Raw genomic sequence first — 20060 nt, 5'->3', positions numbered from 1 at the left:
ACCAATGGGTGTAGGGCGGGGCTGAACCAATGGGCGGGGCTGGACCAATGGGAAAAGGAAGCTTTCACCTCGTGGAGTGCTCAGGGGATGAAGGGAGTATTTCCTTTGTCCAGCTTCTACTTTGACATAATTTCTCACCTACAGAAAAGTTGCAAGAATCCCAAAAGGAGGCTGACTGGGGTGTCTCACGTCTGTTTCCCAGTGCTTCGGGAGGCCAAGGCGAGAGAATGGCTTGAGCTCAGGAGTTTGAGACCAGCCTGGGGAATAGGGAGACTACGTCTCTAGTAAAAATTGAAATTAAAATTAAGACCGGGTGGGGTGGCTTACGCCTGTAATCTCAGTACTTTGGGAGGCCAAGGCGGGCGGATCACTTGAGGTCGGAAGTTCAAGAACAGCCTGACCAACATGGAGAAACCCCGTCTCTGCTAAAAATACAAAACTAGCCGGGCATGGTGGCGCATGCCTGTAATCCCAGCAACTCGGGAGGCTGAGGCAGGAGAATCGCTTGAATCCAGGAGGCGGAGGTTGCAGTGAGCCGAGATCACGCCATTGCACTCCAGCCTAGGCAAGAAGAGCGAAACTTCGTCTCACAAAAAATAAAAAATAAAAATAAATAAATAAATAAATTAGCCGTGGCGGTGGTGCACACCTGTAATCCCAGCTACTTGGGAGCCTAAGGCGGAAGAATCGCTTGAACCCGGAGGCAGAGTTTGCAGTGTGCCGAGATCGCACCATTGCCCTCCAGCCTGGGCAACAAAGCGAGACTCCGCCTCAAAATAATTACAATAATAATAATTGCAGTGGTCTCAATGATGTAAAATTAAAGGTAGTGATTCATTTTCACAAAGATTGACAAGAAAGATGACAACTGGAAACTCAAGAGGCCCAGAGGTGGCAAAAGAATATTGAAAAGGAGTAACAGGCAGATCGCAGTGGTTCATGCCTTGTAATCCTAGCACTTTGGGAGGTCGAGGCAGGTGGATCACCTGAGGTCAGGAGACCATCCTGGCCAACGTGGTGAAACCCCATCTCTACTAAAAATACAAAAATTAGCTGGGCGTGGTGGCACGTACCTTTAAGCCCAGCTACTTGGGAGGCTGAGCCAGGATAATTGCTTGAACCAGGGAGTCGGAGGTTGCAGTGAGCCGAGATCGCACCACTGCACTCCAGCCTGATGACAGAGCAAGATTCTATTAAAAAAAAAAAAAAACTTTGGGAGGCCAAGACGGGCGGATCACGAGGTCAGGAGTTCGAGACCATCCTGGCTAATACAGTGAAACCCCGTCTCTACTTAAAAATACAAAAAACTAGCCGGGCGACGAGGCGGGCGCCTGTAGTCCCAGCTACTCCGGAGGCTGAGGCAGGAGAATGGCGTAAACCCGGGAGGCGGAGCTTGCAGTGAGCTGAGATCCGGCCACTGCACTCCAGCCTGGGTGGCAGAGCAAGACTCCGTCTCAAAAAAAAAAAAAAAAAAGGCCGGGCGCGGTGGCTCAAGCCTGTAATCCCAGCACTTTGGGAGGCCGAGACGGGCGGATCACGAGGTCTGGAGATCGAGACCATCCTGGCTAACACGGTGAAACCCCGTCTCTACTAAAAAATACAAAAAAACTAGCCGGGCGAGGTGACGGGCGCCTGTAGTCCCAGCTACTCGGGAGGCTGAGGCAGGAGAATGGCATAAACCCGGGAGGCAGAGCTTGCAGTGAGCTGAGATCCGGCCACTGCACTCCAGCCTGGGCGACAGAGCGAGACTCCGTCTCAAAAAAAAAAAAAAGAAGAACAAAGTTGGAGGACTCACACTCTCGGATTTCAAAACTTACAAAGCAACAACAATCAAGACAGTGTGGTACTAGCATAATAATAGATACATCTGGCCTGACACGGTGGCTCACGCCTATGATACCAGCACTTTGGGAAGCCAAGCGGGCAGATCACTTGAGGTCAGGAGTTCGAGAGCAGCCTGCCCAACATGAAACCCCGTCTCTATTAAAAATACAAAAATTAGCCGGGCGTGATGGTGTGCAGCTGTAATCCCAGCTACCGGGGAGGGTGAGGCAGGAAAATCCGGGAGGCAGAGGTTGCAGTGAGCCGAGATCCCGCCACTGCACTCCAGCCTGGGCGACAGAGCAAGACTCTGACTCAAAAAGTAAATAATAATAATAATAATAGATACATGGCAGGGCGTGGTGGCTCACGCCTGTAATCCCAGCACTTTGGGAGGCCCAGAGGGCAGATCATCTGAGGTCAGGAGTTCGAGACCAGCCTGGCCAACATGGCGAAACCCTGTCTTTACTAAAAATACAAAAATTTAGCTGGGCCTGGTGGCGGGTGCCTGTAATCCCAGCTACTTGGGATGCTGGGGCAGGAGAATCACTTGAACCCAGGAGGTGGAGATTGCAGTGAGCCAAGATCGTACCATTGCACTCTAACCTGGGCAAGAAGAGCAAGACTTCGTTTCTAAATAAATAATAGATACATCAATGGAATAGAATCAAGAACCTAGAAACAAACCACATTTATGATCAATTGGTTGTCAACAAGGGTGCCAAAGGTAGGGCGCACTTGCTAGCACTTTGGGAGGCTGCGGTGGGTGAATAACTTGAGCCTAGGAGTGTAACACCAGCCTGGGCAGGATAAAGAAACCCCGTTTCTACAAAAAAATACAAAAATTAGCAGGGTGCTGTGTTGTGTACCTGTAGTGCCAGCTACTTTGGAGGCTGAGGCAAGAGGATCAATGGAACCCAAGAGTTTGATTGAGGCTGCAGTGAACTGTGATCTCACCACTGCCCTCCAACCTGGACGACAGAGGGAGATTCTGTCTCAAAAACAAAACAAAGAAACAAAAACAGCATCCCGGCCAGGCATGGCGGCTCATGCCTGTAATCCCAGCACTTTGGAAGACCAAGTCGGGCAGATCACCTGAGGTCAGGAGTTCGAGACCAGCCTGGACAACATGGTTGAACCCCGTCTCTCCTAAAAATACAAAAATCAGCCAGGCATGGTGGCGCAGGCATGTAGTCCCAGCTACTGGGGAAGCTGAGGCAGGAGAATCGCTTGAACCTGGAAAGCAAAAGTTGCAGTTAGCCGACATAGCACCATTGTACTCCAGCCTGGGTGTGGCAGTCACACTCCTCTCAAAAAAAGCTGGGCGTAGTGGCAAGTGCCTGTAATCCCAGTTGCACAGGAGACTGAGGCAGGAGAATCGCTTGAACCCGGGAGGTGGAGGTTGTAGTGAGCTGAGATTATGCCACCGCACTCCAGCCTGGGCGACAGAGCAAGACTCCATCTCAAGAAGAAAAAAAAAAAGTAATTAAGTTCTGCTACTTTTTTTTTTTTTTTTTTAAACAGGGTCTTGCTCAGTCGCCCAGCCTGGAGTGCAGTAGCATGAGCGCAGCTCACTGCATCCTCAAACTCCGAAGCTCAAGTGATCCTTCCACCTCAGCCTCCTGAGTAGCTAGGACTACAGCACATCACCACATCCAGTTAATTTTTTCTTGTTCCTCTTTTTTTTTTTTTTTTTTTTTTTCTGTAGAGAAAGAGTCTCACTATGTTGCCTAGGCTGGTCTCAAACTCCTGGTCTCAAACAATGCTCCTGTCTCAGCTTCCCAAGTTGCTGGGATTACAAGCACGAGTCATTGTACCTGGCCAACATGGATGAACTTTGAAGGTGCTATGCTAAGGCTAGGTGAAAGAAGTCAATCACAAGAGACCACATATTTGTTGCATGATTTCATTTATACGAAATACGCAGAATACGCAAATCTATAAAGACAAAAAATAGATCATATTACTTAGGGCTGGGGTGATTAGCAAATTGGAGGGTGATGGCTAAAGGTTTCTTCTTGGAGTGATCAATGGTTTTAAAACTGACTATGGTGCTGCTTGCACAACTCTGTGATTATACTAAATATCATTTAAGTGTACACTTTAAATGGGAGAAATGTATGGTATGTGAATTATATTTCAATAAAGCTCTTACTTAAAAAAAAAAACAACAGTAAACTGATTGTTAACATAGTTTTATGGGAAACTACAATATTTTTCCAAAGAAATTTAGAGAGAACAGTGACATAGTTTTTACATTTTTGCAAATATCTTTGTTGCTGGCTTAAAAGAAGACTACTGGCTGTCATACCTGCTTCTACATTCAATGTGTTACATCACACGTCATGCAGCCTTTGTAATACTATGTAATATTTTTCTGCTTTTTGATTTTTTTTTTTTTGACACAGTCTCACTGTCGCCCAGGCTGGAGTGCAGTGGCGCCATCTCAGCTCACTGCAACCTCCGCCTCCCGGCTTCAAGTGATTCTCGTGCCTCAGCCTCCCGAGTAGCTGGGATTACAGGCGCCTGCCAACACACCCGGCTAATGTTTGTATTTTTAGTAGAAACGGGGTTTCACCATGTTGACCAGGCTGCTCTTGAACTACTGACCTCAGGTGATCCACCCGCCTCGGCCTCCCAAAGTGCTGGGATTACAGGCGTGAGCCACCGCCCCCGGCCCAGGTTTTTTTGTTGTTGTTGGCTTTCTGATGTAAGAAAGAACTGTCCCTTCTCCCCCATTGACTTATTTCCTTCGGTTTGGACTCGTATCTTAGTCAAGGTTATAATCCGTTGCTATCGCTGTTTATTTGAATATCACACTGGCTCCACTCTGGGGTAGGGTCACTGGGGGGGTCGATGAGATGCATGAGAATCGCCTTTCCACGGGCTCAGGAAACTGACAGACCCAAGGGTGCATCTCATCAAGCGCTCCGCTTCCTGCGGGCAGCCTCAGATCCTGGGGACCGTCCTGGGGTCTCAATTAAGCGCCCCCTACTCCAGCCCCTTTATGCCAAGAGCGTCCCCTCCAGCACCGCCATCCTAGCTCCGCCCCTGGACGCCGCCGTCAAATCTCGGGATGGCCCCGCCTTTTCAGTGAGTTATGTCCCCGCCCCCATGCGCTGATAGGTCAGGCCTGCGGCTCGGCGACGCGCAGGGAAGACCCGGAGGAGCGGGTTTACCTGAGGAACGGGCCGTGCGTTCTTGCTGCGCATGCTCGGAAGGAGCCCGCCTGGGCGTTCCGCAAGGCCGGCTCCCCGGCGGGGTCGCGCGCGCGGTCACGGGGCTCGCTCCTGAGGGGCAGGTCGGGGCTGGGAGCGGGCGCCGGGGTCGGGGTGGCGGCGACTGCCTGGGCCGCGAGGTCGACCCCCGCTGCTGCAGCGGCAGAGGCTGAGGGACCCGCCGCGGCGCTGTCGCCGGAGAGGGAGGGCCCCGCTGCCGTCGGTGAGGACGGGCCCCTGCGGGCCGGGAGAGTCCCGCGTCCCCGGCGTGGACGCGCCCCCGGCCCGGCTCTCCCAGGGGTCCCGAGGGCTGCGGGTGCTGGGGAGGGGTCTGCGTCTCGGCGCTCAGCCGCCTCCTGTGGGGTGTCCAGCGATTCCCTTCTTGCTCCTCGTCCCTCCTTCCTCACCCCACCCCCGTCCCCTGGCCTAAGCCCGACACCCCCACATCAAGGACCCCAGCACTCGCCCTCCGTTCCCTGGCGGTGTCCGCCCCGCCCAGCACTGCCTTCCTGAACCCGCAGCACCAGCCCCGTCCCACGGTTGCAGCTCGGGCGGTCCCAGTGACCTTGCACTTTTGCGGGTCTGGACGCACCCCGCTCCGGCTTCTGACTCTATAGATCTGCGGTGACGGCTTTCGAACTTTGCTGACCCACAGCCGACACTGAGAAATGCCTTTTACGCGTGTACTCTGCGCCTGTGGGTCTGGATGACTGAAGCACAAGTTTAAAGGGAGACGCTTGTTTAAGCTCACATGACGCAGCTGGATCTGTTCGGATTCAATTCCGTTCCATTTTCTTCCACCCGGTTCCAAAAGGCCGCGGCTAACCCATGGAGCCTGCACATAACGGGTCTGACGTAGTTGAAACCCTCGCTCTAAATCCTGCCCGTTGTTCCCTTTATTCCTTGTACTGGGAGGAAATTGAACTTCCATAGTCAGATAATCATGTGCAAACTCCAATTCCAAAGAAACGGCTTATTTTTATTTTCATATTTCTGCTTTCCAGGGCCAATATGATTTCCAGGGCTTGATCTAGATTTTCTCGTGTGATTCTATCATGTTTCTCTTGTTCCTCTCCCAAATGCTACTGGCGGGACGTGTGGAAGGAACAAGGCTGAGGTTGGGGCTACATTGCGGAGCGTTTATGACACCCACCTGATGATGCACTAAAGCTGGAGATGGAGATGATTTCACTCGGGAGAGACAGTCTGAAAGTTAAGCTTTAGGAAGAGTGGCCTGTCAGCACCCTATATGGAGAATTGGAGTGGCTGCTTGCCACAGCTGGCAAGATCGTTCAGAGGCTTTGGCTTGGGCTAAAGAGGTTGATGATGTCCTGAGGTGGTGGGAATGGAAAGGAGAGGGAAGATAGGTATATCAGCCATAAAGGGAGAGAGATTTGAGGACGGATTAAGCTATGGGAAGGAGTAAATAAACTTAGCTAAGATTATGACGGAGGGTGATTGGGGAATACCCGGCTGGGGGGGGGTCTCATTGGCCAAGCTCTCCCTTTCTGTGCCCTCTGATTTCTAAGTTGCTTTGGAGCTGTGGCTTTCGGGCAATTTTGCACCCCAGGAAACATTCTGCAATGTTGATGGTCACAATGTGTGGTAGGGCATGACACTAGGATCTGGCAGGTAGGGACTGGGGATGCTGCTGAACACCCCACGCTGAACAGTACAGCCTCCCACAGCCTAATCATCCGGCCCAAAATGCCGACAGTGCTGAGATTGTGAAGCTCATTTTGAGTAAATTTTACTTATCTGGGCATCTCTGCCACCTTCATCCTCTCCAGGAGGAAGGTCTGTGTGCACCCACTGAGTGTGTGCTATCACCATAGGGGTTCATGTCCAAGGAAAGTGCACCTCCAATGCTCATGGCTCAGTTGTGGGTAGGTGGGAGGTGGGTAGACATTGGAGTCATCTAGGAGCGCTTTTTTTTTTTTAATTTTGTAGAAATGGTGTGTGGAGGGGTGGTCTCGAAATCCTGGTCTCAAACAATTCTCTCACCTGAGCCTTTCAAACCACTGAGATGACAGGTGTGAGCCACCTTGCCACCAGCCCATTCAGAAGCTTTTTAAACAAAGCGCCTTCCCCCTTCCCACTCCTATCCCTCAGCACCCCTGCTGCACCTGGATACAGAATGCCTTGTTCTTGTGTAACACTCGACAGTTCATGGAATAATTTCGCTTGCGGTATTTCATTTGCCACTTTTCTTTCTTCACAGGTGAAACCAGCCCAGAGAAGTTACGGGATTTCCCCCGGGGTCTCCTGCCCAGCAAGCCAGCGCCGTGACCCAGGTGTGGGAGATGATGGTGGCGTCTCTCACTCACGTGTAAAGGTAATTCTGTTGTTCCTTCAGCTGCCAACAGAGGCTTCTGGTTTTCCAGCCTTACTGATTAGAGTTTGGACCTGTTGGTGTCTGAGAGACACCTGACAGTTGCTGACATGTGACCCTTAGGTCTACACTGAGCCCTTGGGGCCACCGGCAGGACCACAGTGTCCCAGCAGGCCATCTGGCATTGCACACAAATTGCTCCGCACCCACATTTCTGGGAGATGGGGAAAGAGGATGAGAGTGATACACCGTAAACTGAGACTTTGGAGCTTTCCGTGCACATCTGCCGGCCCGTGCTCCATTCGCTTAAGAAATCTGTACTGAGTGCGGCCAGGCATGGTGGTTCACATCTGTAATCCCAGCACTTTGGGAGGCTAAGGTGGGCAGATCACCAGAGGTCAGGAGTTTGAGACCAGTCTGGCTAACATGGTGAAACCCTGTCTCTACTAAAAATACAAAAAATGTAGTTGGGCGTGGTGGTGGGTGCCTGTAATCCCAGCTACGCAGGAGCCTGAGGAGCAGAATTGCTTGAACTCAGAAAGCAGAGGTTGCAGTGAGCCGAGATCGAGCCACTTCACTCCAGCCTGGGTGACAGAGTGAGACTGTATAAAAAAAAAAAAAATTTGTACTGAATGAAGATTGAACATCACAAAAGAAACACATTAGGGCCCCTGTATCTACCGCAAAACAACGAGTATCCACTATAAAAAAAAATAAAATGCACTTACAGTAACAAAAGTTTCATAAAATATACTCATTTTTTGTTACATGCACTGAAAATTTCTTTTTTTTTTTTTTTTCCTGAGACAGAGTCTCATTTTGTTGCCTAGGCTGGAGTGCAGTGGTACGATCTTGGCTCACTGCAACCTCCATCTCCCAGGTAGGTTCAATCAATTCTGCCTCAGCCTCCTGAGCAGCTGGGATTACAGGCACGCACCACGCCCAGCTAATTTTTTTGTATTTTTAGTAGAGATAGGGTTTCACCATGTTGGCCAGGCTAGTCTCGAACTCCCGAGCTCCAGCTTACTGGCTCTTTAACAATAAGTGAAATCTTTAACATGTGTTTGTTTTATATGAGTATAAAAGAGTTTTATTTCCTTTGTTTTGGTCTAGGGCACTGTTTTTCAAACTGCTTAGTCATTGGTATTAAAATCATTAGGTTCCAGTCAGCAATTTTTAAAATTACATGGGCTGATTGTGGTGGCTCACGCTTGTAATCCCAGCACTTTGAGAAGCCAAGGTGGGCAGATCACGGGAGGCACAGGCAAGAGAATGACTTGAGCCCAGAAATTGGAGGTTGCAGTGAGCTGAGATCTAGCCACTGCTCTCCAGCCTGGGAGACAGAAGAAGACTTTGTGATGGGGAAAAAAAAAAAAAGAGAGAGAATCCAAAGAATAATCTGGAAGATTCTAGATCAGGAATGTTGAAGTGAATGTGCAAACGGAGGCAAAACTGGCCTCTTCCACAATGGGGGAATTTATTTACATGTCTGTATTTATTTTATTTATTTGTTGAGACAGAGTCTTGCTCTGTTGCCCAGTGCAGTGCAGTGGCGCGATCTCAGCTCACTGCAAGCTCTGCCTCCCAAGGTCACGCCATTCTCCTGCCTCAGCCTCCCAAGTAGCTGGGACTACAGGTGTCCACCACCATGGCCGGCTAATTTTTTTGTATTTGTAGTAGAGACGGGGTTTCACCGTGTTCACCAAGATGGTCTCGATCTCCTGACCTCGGGATCTGCCCACTTTGGCCCCCCAAAGTGTTGGGATTACAGGTGTGAGCCACTGCGCCTGGCCGTATTTATTTAAATAGAAAAAGAGAGGCCGGGCGTGGTGGCTCAACCCTGTAATCCCAGCACTTTGGGAGGCCGAGATGGGCGCATCACGAGGTCAGGAGATCGAGACCATCCTGGCTAACATGGTGAAACCCCCGTCTCTAGTAAAAACTACAAAAAACTAGCCGGGCGAGGTGGCGGCGCCTGTAGTCCCAGCTACTCAGGAGGCTGAGGCAGTAGAATGGCGTGAACCCGGGAGGCGGAGCTTGCAGTGAGCTGAGATCCGGCCACAGCACTCCAGCCTGGGTGACAGAGGGAGACTCCGTCTCAAAAAAAAAAAAAAAGAAAAAGAAAAGGAGAAGCCAGGCCTGGTGGCTCACACCTGTAGTCTCAGCACTTTAGGAGGTCGAGGTGGGAGGATCGCTTGAGCCTGGGTGTTTGAGTCTGTAGTGAGCCATGATTGCACCACTGCACTCCCGCCTGGGCAACAGAGCTAGACCCTGTCTCCTATATACTAGAATTACTTTGCATTTTTCTCAGCTGTTCAAAATTTACAGAGTTGTACAAATAGCTCAAAGAGGAGAATAAGATAATCTGGAAAGATGTGTTCTAAACAATGTGTCATTTTCCACTGAAGCACACATTTTTCTTTTGATCTCATAATCAAGGAAATTTTTTTTTTTTTTTTTTTTTGGAGACGGAGTCTCACTCTGTCACCTAAGCTGGAGTGTGGTTGTGTGATCTTAGCTCACTGCAACCTCCGCCTCCCGGGTTCAAGCAATTCTCCTGCCTCAGCCTCCCAAGTAGTTGGGATTACAGGCACACACCACCACACTCAGCTAATTTTTGTATTTTTTTTTTTTAGTTCTAATTTTTGTATTTTTAGTGGAGAAGGGGTTTCACCAAGTTAGCCAGGCTGGTCTCAAACTCCTGACCTCAAGTGATCCTCCTGCCTCAGCCTCCCAAAGTCCTGGGATTATGTGAGCCACTGTGCCTGGCCAAGGAAACGTATTTTTGATTATAAGGCTGATCTCATTAGATTTGGCCTGATTATGTAGTACTCATTTACCAGATAAGCCCACCTGAGTTTGCCTTGCTGGAAGTCTCCATAAGGAACCTTAGACTTTTGAAAGTCTGTTGTTTCGGCCAGGTGCCGTGGCTCACACCTGTAATCTCAGCATTTTGGGAGGCGAAGACGGGCCAGTCACTTGAGGTCAGAAGTTCGAGACCAGCCTGGCCAACATGGTGAAACCTCGTCTCTACTAAAAACAAAAATTAGCTGGGCGTGGTGGTGCGTGCCTGTAATCCCAGCTACTCAGGAGGCTGAGGCAGGAGAATTACTTAACCTGGGAGGTGGAGGTTGCAGTGAGCTGAGATCATGCCACTGTACTCCAGCCTGGGCAACAGAGTGGGACTCCATCTCAAAATGAGAAAAGAGGCTGGGCGCGGTGGCTCACGCCTGTAATCCCAGCACTTTGGGAGGCCAAGGCGGGCAGATCACGAGGTCAGGAGATCGAGACCATCCTGGCTAACGTGGTGAAACCCCATCTCTACTAACAAAATACAAAACATTAGCCAGACGTTGTGGCGGGCGCCTGTAGTCCCAGCTACTGGAGAGGCTGAGGCAGGAGAATGACGTGAACCCGGGAGGCGGAGCTTGCAGTGAGCCAAGGTCGTGCCACTGCACTGCAGTCTGGGGGACAGAGCAAGACTCTGTCTCAAAAAAATAAATAAATAATCTGTTGTTTGATGTCCTGAGACACAGAAGGCAAGCCGAAGATGCCTTCTCCATGAGATTTTACCTGTAGTACTTAAAATTTGGGCAAATTCCTCTCTTCTTAAGGTTCCCCACAATACCCCTGAGATTCCTGAAACTTGTTAAATTGCTGATACTTTCAAAAAAGAGGAAATCAGCCAGGCGTGGTGGCTCACGCCTGTAATCGCAGCACTTTGGGAGGCTGAGATGGGTGGATCATGAGGTCGGGAGTTCGAGACCAGCCTGGACAACATGGTGAAACCCTGTCTCTACTGAAAAAATACAAAAATTAGCCAGGCGTGGTAGCGCACACCTGTAATCCCAGCTACTTGGGAAGCTGAGGCAGGAGAATCGCTTGAAACCAGAAAGTGGAGGTTGCAGTGAGCTGAGATCATGCCACTGCATTCCAGCCTGGGTGAAAGAGTGAAACTCTGTCTCAAAAAAAAGAAAAAAAAAAAGAAAAAGGAAAAAAGGAAGCCATGACTTTCCCAATGATACAAAGTAAGCATGTTAAAATTTTTTTTTTTTTTTTGCAACAGAGTTTGGCTCTTGTTACCCAGACTGGAGTGCAGTGGTGGGATCTCCACTCACTGTAACTTCTACCTCCCGGGTACAAGCGATTTTTCTCCCTCAGCCTCCTGAGTAGCTGGGGTTATAGGCATGTGCCACCATGCCCAGCTAGTTTTTTTTTTTTTCTTTTTTTTTTTTTTTTTTGGAAACAGAGTCTCGTTCTGTTGCCCAGGTTGGAGTGCAGTGGCATGATCTCTGCTCACTGCAGCCTCGGCCTCCCGAGTAGCAGGGATTACAAGCGCCCACCACCACGCCCAGCTAATGTTTTTGTATTTTTAGTAGAGACGGGGTTTCACCACGTTGGCCAGGCTGGTCTTGAACTTCTGACCTCGTGATCCACCTGCCTTGGCCTCCCAAAGTGCTGGGATTACAGGTGTGAGCCACCGCACCCGGCTAGTTTTTGTTTTTTCAGTAGAGATGGGGTTTTGCCATATTGGCCTGACTGGTCTCCAGCTCCTGGCCTCAGGTGATCCACCTGCCTCGGCCTTCCAAAGTGCAAGGATTACATGTCCAAATTTTTTTTTTTTTGAGACGGAGTTCCACTTTTGTTGCCCAGGCTGAAGTGAAATGGTGGGATCTCGGCTTACTGCAACCTCTGTCTCACAGGTACAAGCGATTCTCCTGCCTCAGCCTCCCGAGTAGCCGGGATTACAGGCACTCACCACGACGCCCAGCTAATTTTGTATTTTTAGTAGAGACAGGGTTTTGCCATGTTAGTCAGGCTGGTCTCGAACTCCTGACCTCAGGTGATCCACCCACCTCAGCCTCCCAAAGTGCTGGGATTACAGGTGTGAGCCACCGTGCCCGGCCGTTAACGATTTTATGCAACATTAATGAGGAAACCTGTATGATATTAAAGATTAAATGAGATGATGTAGATAAAATACTTGAGGTGTTTTAGTGCCCAGGACAAAGCAAACCTCATGCGTGTCTTAGGCTCGTCACTTTAGCCACAATCTTCTTTTTCTCGAGGGCATCTATTCTAGTGTTTGTCAAAGTCTGGTTCATAGTCTATCAGTATCAGGAGTATTTGCTAAAAATCTGGATTCTTGTTCTTCCCTCTTCCCCGATCCTCTTCCCACCCCCCAAAATCTGGAGTCTTTTTTCCTTTCCCCCCCGGCGAGACGGAGTCTCACTCTGTCGCCCAGGCTGGAGTGCAGTGGCGCGATCTTGGCCCACTGCAACCTCCACTTCCCGGGTTCAAGCAATTCTCCCTGCCTCACCCTCTGGAGTAGCTGGGATTACAGGTGCCCACCCCCATGCCCAGCTAATTTTTGTATTTTTTTTTTAGAAGAGATGGGGTTTTGCCATGTTGGCCAAACTTGTCTTGAACTCTTGACCTCAAGTGATCCACCCACCTCGGCCTCCCAAAGTGCTGGAATTAGAGGCATGTGCCACCATGCCTGGCCTTGGATTCTTCTTGAATCCCTCTCTAGAACCTCAGCGAGAATTATAGATGTGAAATCCTGGAATCTACATTTTTATCAAATGTTCCACGTAATTCTTATATAGACTAGAATTATACGTAAAAATAATTGAAATAAAAGCTTCATGGACCAGTCGTGGTGAGATCTTGGCTCACTGTAGCCTCAACCTCCCCGGCTCAAGCAATCCTCCCATCTCAGCCTCCTGAGTAGCTGGACCGCAGGCACCCGCCATCATGCCAGACTTTTTGTCGAGACAGTGTCTCACAGTGTTGCCCAAGTTGGTCTCAAACTCCTGGCCTCAAGAGATCCTCCTGCCTCACCGTCCCAAAATGCTAGGATTACAGGCATGAGCCATCACACCTAGCCCCTACAATAGGGATTTTAATATCCTCAGTTTAATTAATTCCTCTGTTCTACTTGATATTACTCTTTTTTTTTTTTTTTTTTTTTTTTTTGAGACGGAGTCTTGCTCTGTCACCCAGGCTGGAGTGCGGTGGCCAGATCTCAGCTCACTGCAAGCTCCGCCCCGGGTTCACGCCATTCTCCTGCCTCAGCCTCCCGAGTAGCTAGGACTACAGGCGCCCGCCACCTCGCCCGGCTAGTTTTTTTTTTTTGTATTTTTTAGTAGAGACGGGGTTTCACCGTATTAGCCAGGATGGTCTCGATCTCCTGACCTCGTGATCCGCCCGTCTCGGCCTCCCAAAGTGCTGGGATTACAGGCTTGAGCCACCACGCCCGGCCTACTTGATATTACTCTTGATCCTCCTGCATAACATTAAATTACTCCTCAGGAGATGCGGCCTATCTTGAACGTGTTTAATATTTTCCCACTGTAAAAAGAGTTTGTGCACATGGGAAACCGTTTTGAGAACAAGAAATTCAAGAAAAAAATCAATATTCTTACTACTTTTAACATTCTGATATCTCTCTTAATAGTTATTTAACTTTTTTTGGTTTTTGTTTTTGAGACGGAGTTTCTCTCTTGTTGCCCAGGCTGGAGTGCAATAGTGCAATCTCGGCTTACCCCAAACTCTACCTCCTGGCTTCTAGTGATTCTCCTGCCTCAGCGTCCTGAGTAGCTGGGATTACAGGCATGCACCACCATACCCAGCTAATTTTTGTATTTTTAGTAGAGACAGGGTTTCTCCATGTTGGTCAGGTGGGTCTCAAAGTCCTGACCTCAGGTGATCCTCCTGCCTCGGCCTCCCAAAGTGCTGGGATTAGAGGCGTGAGCCACCGTGCCTGGCCTTAAATGTTTTTAAGTTATAAACATGTAAAATAAAATTCACCAATGAATAACAAATATGATCAGAGTAGAAAGGAAATAAGAAGGACCAGTGGATTGAGGGCTAGAAGGTAGTGTCTTCTCTAAGTAATATGTTGGTCTTTTTTGAAGAAAAAAAAAAAAACTTGTTTAGAAAGATAATCTTTACTGAATTTGTTAATTGGATTTTGCTTTCTTTTTTCTTTCTTTCTTTTTTTTTTTTTTTTTGAGGCATTCTCCCTCTTTTGCCCAGGCTGGAGTGCAGTGGCATGATCTCGGTTCACTGCAACCTCCAACTTCCTGGTTTAAGCGATTCTTCTGCCTCAGCCTCCCAAATAGCTGGGATTACAGGCACACACCACCACTCCTGACTAATTTTTTGTGTTTTAGTAGATGTTAGCCAGGATGGTCTCGATCTCTTGACCTTGTGATCCACCTGCCTCGGCCTCCCAAAGTGCTGGGATTACAGGTGTGAGCCACTGCGCCCAGCCGCTGTAACTCTTACGTATGTGTATATATTTATTCATTTGTTTTAATTTTTTTTTTCTTTTTTTTTTTTTTTTTGAGACGGAGTATCGCTGTCTCCCAGGCTGGAGTGCAGTGGTGTGGTCTCTGCTCTTTGCAACCTCTGCCCCCTGGGTTCAAGCGATTCTCCTGCCTCAGCCTCCCGAGTAGCTGGGACCACAGGCACCCGCCACCATGCCCAGCTAATTTTTGTATTTTTAGTAGAGACTGGGTTTCACCATGTTGGCTGGGATGGTCTCGATCTCTTGACCTCGTGATCCGCCCACCTCGGCCTCCCAAAGTGCTGGGATGACAGGCGTGAGCCACCGCGCCCCGTCTTTTTTTTGTTTCTTGAGATGGGGTGTTGTGATGTTGCCTCGGTTGGCTTCAAACTCCTGGGCTCAAGCAATTTTCCTGAGGCAACCTCCCAAGTAGCTGGGACTACAGACACGCACCACCATGCCCAGTTCTAAGTAATACTTTTTGTAAATACAACATTTTGGAAATCCTCTTGAATTTTTTTTCCAACTTGGAAAAATTTCCAAATTCTTGTTTGAAAACATTGCCACCTGTGTGACTTTACCACGGCAATAGGAACATTTCAGGAGCAACACCACCATCTTGTGGCCATGTCGAGTATTGCTGCTGAGGATTTAAATTTGCGCTTTGCCATTAAGGGTGGTTCTGCCTCATGTAATGGTCCTGTAGAAAGATTCCAGGTGGCCCCGGGTGGGGGCTTCCTACTCTCGAGAGGGATACAGTAGCAGACATGATTGAACGCAGTGTGTGCTACAGAAAAGGAAGTGTGTTAAAGGCATTAATTCAACAATGGAAGTAGTTGTGCATTTGAGTGGCAGGATTGGGATAATTTAGTATTATAGTCTTAACATTCTGAAATGGTTTCTATATATTTTTAGAGTATGATATTAGAAGTTAGAAAATTTCACAACATATAGTGCAAGCCACCCCTTCTTTGATGAGTAAACCAAACCCAAGAACAAGAAGCTTCTGCTGTTCAGTAGAGCGCCTGTAATCCCAGCATTTTGAGAGGCAGGTAGGTAACTAGAGGCCAGGAGTTCGAGACCAGCCTGGCCAAAATGAGGAAACCCCGTCTCTACTAAAAATACACAACAAAATTTAGCCATGTGTGGTTGCGGGTGCCTATAATCCCAGCTACTCAGGAGGCTGAGGCTTAAGAATCGCTTGACCCCAGGAGGCGGAGGTTGCAGTGAGCTAAGATCGCACCACTGCACTCCAGCCTGGGTGACAGACTCTGTCTTAAAAAAAAAAAAAAAAAAAGCTTTTTCACCACTTGACCCTTGGGATGTGAGTCATTCCGACCATTGTTTTTTTGTTTGCTTTGTTGTTGTTGTTGTTGTTGTTTGAGATGGAGTTTTGCCCTTGTTGCCCAGGCTGGAGTGCAATGGTGCGATCTCCTGCCTCAGCCTCCCAAGTAGCTGGGGTTACAGGCATGCGCCACCACGCCCAGCTAATTTTGTATTTTTAGTAGAGACCAGGTTTCTCCGTGTTGGTCAGGCTGGACTCAAACTCCCGACCTCTGGTGATCTGCCCACCTTCGCCTCCCAAAGTGCTAGGATTACAGGCGTAAGCCACCATGCCCGGCCCTGTTTTTTTTTTTTTGTTTTGTTTTGTTTGTTTTTTTTTTTTTTTTTGAGACAGCCTCTCTCTGTCGCCCGGGCTGGAGTGCAGGGGCGCCATCTCAGTTCACTGCAACCTCTGCCCCTGGGTTCAAGCGATTCTTCTGTCTTAGCCTTCCGAGTAGCTGGGACTACAGGCACCCGCCACCATGCCCAGCTAATTTTTGTATTTTTAGTAGTGATGAGGTTTCGCCATATTGGCCAGGCAGGTCTCGAACTCCTGACGTCATGATCCATCTGCCTCAGCCTCCCAAAGTGCTGGAATTACAGGCGTGAGGCACTGTGCCCAGCCAGGCTGCTTTTCAATAACCTTGCTGAGATATAACTTACATACCATACCATACAATTTTTCCATCCGAAGTCTACAATTCACTGCTTTTAATATATTCAGAAAGTTGTACAAGCATCACTACCATCAGTGTTAGGACTTTGATGAGTAAACCAAACTCAAGAACAAGAAGCTTCTGCTGTTCAGTAGAGCGCCTGTAATCCCAGCATTTTGAGAGGCAGGTAGGTAACTAGAGGCCAGGAGTCCTGCTCTGTCTCCCAGGCTGGAGTGCAGTGACGCGATCTCGGCTCACTGCAAGCTCCACCTCCTGGGTTCAGGCCATTGTCCTGCCTCAGCCTCCCGAGTAGCTGGGACTACAGGCGCCCGCCACCACGCCCGGCTAATTTTCTGTATTTTTAGTAGAGACGGGGTTTCAACTGTGTTAGCCACGATGGTCTCCATCTCCTGACCTTGTGATCCGCCCGCCTCAGCCTCCCAAGGTGCTGGGATTACAGGCGTGAGCCACCGCGCCCGGCCAATTTTAGGACATTTTTATCACCCTAGAAAGGAACCCCACACCCCTCAGCCATCACTCTCAATCTCTCGGTCCCTCCCAACCCTAAGCATCTATCCATCAGCTTTCTGTCTCCATAGATTGGCCCATTCTGGACACTTCATGTCAGTGCGTGTAACGTGTATCAGAACTTCATTTCTTTTTAATTTGCTGAGTAATATCCCACTGTTTGAATAGACTACATTTTGGGTTGTATCGCCTCACACAGAGGACTCTCTTCCCTGAAGGCCAGCCCCAGGTTGGAGCAAGTGTGTGTGAGGGAGATTGTGACTGGTGGAATGACCAAGCTGGTCCCACCTGCACGGTGGCCTCAGAGGAGGGTGATGTCAGTAGAGCTGGGGGGCAGCCCGAAGGCGGCCAAGGTGAGAAGGAAGCGGGGCACTGCAAATTTGGGTGGTTGAGGGAGGGAGGAGTTTTTGTCAGATCTCCTGTGTCCTAAAAAGAATAACCTAAGTACCTTGACAAGCCCAGTGGAAATAAAAGAGCAGAGGTGCAATAGCTCTGGAGACAGGGAAGCAGAACAGGGAGGGGTGCATCGGGGAGCTGGTAGAGACGCTTCTAAAGCCAGAGGGAGGACGGATGCTCCCTTTCCCTGGACAGGGAAGAGGATGAGAAGAGCTTATAGAGGCATCCATCCTGTGCTTGGGAGGCTGAGGTGGGAGGATCGCTTGAGCCCAGGAGTTCAAGACCAACCTGGAAACATAGCAAGACCCTGTTGCTACCAAATTTTTTTTTTAAATTTAATTTAAAAAACCAGGCTGGGGCCGGGCGCGGTGGCTCAAGCCTGTAATCCCAGCACTTTGGGAGGCCGAGACGGGCGGATCACGAGGTCAGGAGATCGAGACCATCCTGGCTAACACGGTGAAACCCCATCTCTACTAAAAACTACAAAAAACTAGCCGGGCGAGGTGGCGGGCGCCTGTAGTCCCAGCTACTTGGGAGGCTGAGGCAGGAGAATGGCGTAAACCCGGGGGGCGGAGCTTGCAGTGAGCTGAGATCTGGCCACTGTACTCCAGCCTGGGCGGCAGAGCCAGACTCCATCTCAAAAAAAAAAAAAAAAAAAAAACCCAGGCTGGGCAACATGGTAAAACCCCATCTCTACAAAGAATACAAAAATTAGCCAGGCATGGTAGTGTGCGCCAGTAGTCCCAGCTACTCTGGACGTGGAGGTAGGAAGATGGCTTGAATCTGGGAGGCAGAGGCTGCAGTGATGGCGCCACCACACTCCAGTTTGGGCCATAGTGAAATCCTGCCACTAAAATAAAAAGCAAAAGGTATCCATTCTGGCTGGGCGTGGTGGCTCACACCTGTAATCCCAGCACTTTGGGAGGCCAAGGTGGGCAGATCATGAGGTTAGAAGTTCGAGACCAGACTGGCCAATATGGTGAAACCCCATCTCTACTAAAAAATACAAAAATTAGCTGGGCGTGGTGACACTCGTATGTAGTCCCAGCTACTCAGGAGGCTGAGGCAGGAGAATCGCTTGAACCCGGGAGGCAGAGGTTGCAATGAACTGAGATGGTGCCACTGCACTCCCGCCTGGGCGACTGGGCAACAGAGTTAAAAAAAAAAAAAAAAAAAAATCCATCCTAAATGGGTACATTTTGAATCAGATAAAAATCATATGATTCTGAATCATAGAGGGATAACTTTAGTTACTAGAAAATCTACCTTGTATGGAGAACCTTGTTCACTGATAACGTTAGGGAAATGGGGTGTTTTGCGTATAGTTTGTTACAGATGGCTCGTGTGTGTGGTAAAATATACATGACGTAAAATGTACCATATTGGTCACTCATGTAAATTGCATCCTACAAGCCTTGGTCTTTGTGAGCAGCTGCTGTCACTGAGCTCGATGTAGAAGTGTTCAGGTCAGTGGCGTACATTCATTGTGCAGCCGTCACCACTGTTCGTCTCCAGAACCTTTTCATCTTCCCCAACTGCTGCTTTGTCCTCGTGAAACATTCACTCCTCATTCCCCGGCCCCTGGCACCCCCATTCTATTTTCTGTCCCCATGAGTTTGACCGCAATGGGGACCTCATGCAAGTAGAATTAGACAGTGTTTGTCCCCTTGTGGCTGGCATGTCATATGTTGCAGTTTTTTTTTAATGGTGAAAAGATATACATATATTTAGAATTAGCTGGCTAGACTCCGTTTAGATTATCTCAATTTTGTTGGCAACACCCAAAGCAACGTAATCAGGAGCCAGTTGAACACATGCCTTCTCTCCATCAGGCCGAATCGGGGTGTTGCCCGTGGCCACATCCATGTCCCAGAGCTGCTTCACAGCCTGTGTGATCTAGCACTTGTGAACTTTAACATCCACAGTGAACACAGTGTGTTGTTATCTTCTGTCTTCTTCACGGCGGACTCAGTGGTCAGTGGAAAATTGATCGCAGAGTGGTCAAGCTTGTTTCTCCCAGGGGCGCTCTTCCGGGGGTATCTGGGCTGCCTCTGGAGTCGCATTGTCTTGGGCTGCCAGAAGGGGGATGATCTTGTCTTTGTGGCTGTGGACACCTTTCAACCCTGCCTTCTTGGTCTTTAAAGCCTTCACGTTGACTTTGGCTTTACGAGGGGCAGAGCTTCCTTCTTTGCTTTTGGCGCCATCTTGTGAAAAGACTGCTTTGTTTTTATTTTTATTTTTGAGATGGAGTCTCGCTCTGTTGCCCAGCCTGGAGTGCCAGGGGTGTGATCTCTGCTCACTGCAACCTCCGCCTTCTGGTTCAAGTGATTCTCCTGCCTCAGCCTCTCGAGTAACTGGGATTAGAGGTGCCCACCACCACACCCGGCTAATTTTTGTATTTTTAGTAGAGACGGGCTTCTCCATGTTGGCCAGGCTGGTCTTGAACTTCTGACCTCAGGTGATCTGCCCACCTCGGTCTCCCAAAGTGCTGG

The 20060-nt window shown here is 49.1% G+C and overlaps 1 protein-coding gene across 10 annotated transcripts in view; it reads left to right on the top strand.

The window, feature by feature from the left end:
• The first annotated feature begins 5036 nt into the window (after positions 1 to 5036).
• The window catches only part of FLYWCH1 (FLYWCH-type zinc finger 1), a 44237-nt gene continuing 29213 nt past the window's right edge, over positions 5037 to 20060 (top strand). For 8 of the 10 annotated variants that reach the window (XM_010376103.2, XM_030925358.1, XM_030925360.1 and 5 more), the window contains exons 1-2: positions 5044 to 5262; positions 7261 to 7374. The gene's annotated coding sequence lies outside the window, so the exon portion shown is untranslated. Of the gene's footprint in view, positions 5263 to 7260; positions 7375 to 20060 lie in introns of all 10 variants that reach the window. The other 2 variants (XM_030925362.1, XM_030925366.1) reach the window with 2 other exon arrangements.

Source organism: Rhinopithecus roxellana, chromosome 20 (genome assembly GCF_007565055.1).
Source record: "Rhinopithecus roxellana isolate Shanxi Qingling chromosome 20, ASM756505v1, whole genome shotgun sequence".
Lineage (NCBI taxonomy): Eukaryota > Metazoa > Chordata > Mammalia > Primates > Cercopithecidae > Rhinopithecus > Rhinopithecus roxellana.
Note: the sequence above shows the minus strand (reverse complement) of the source record. Positions and strands in the feature narration are given on the sequence as shown.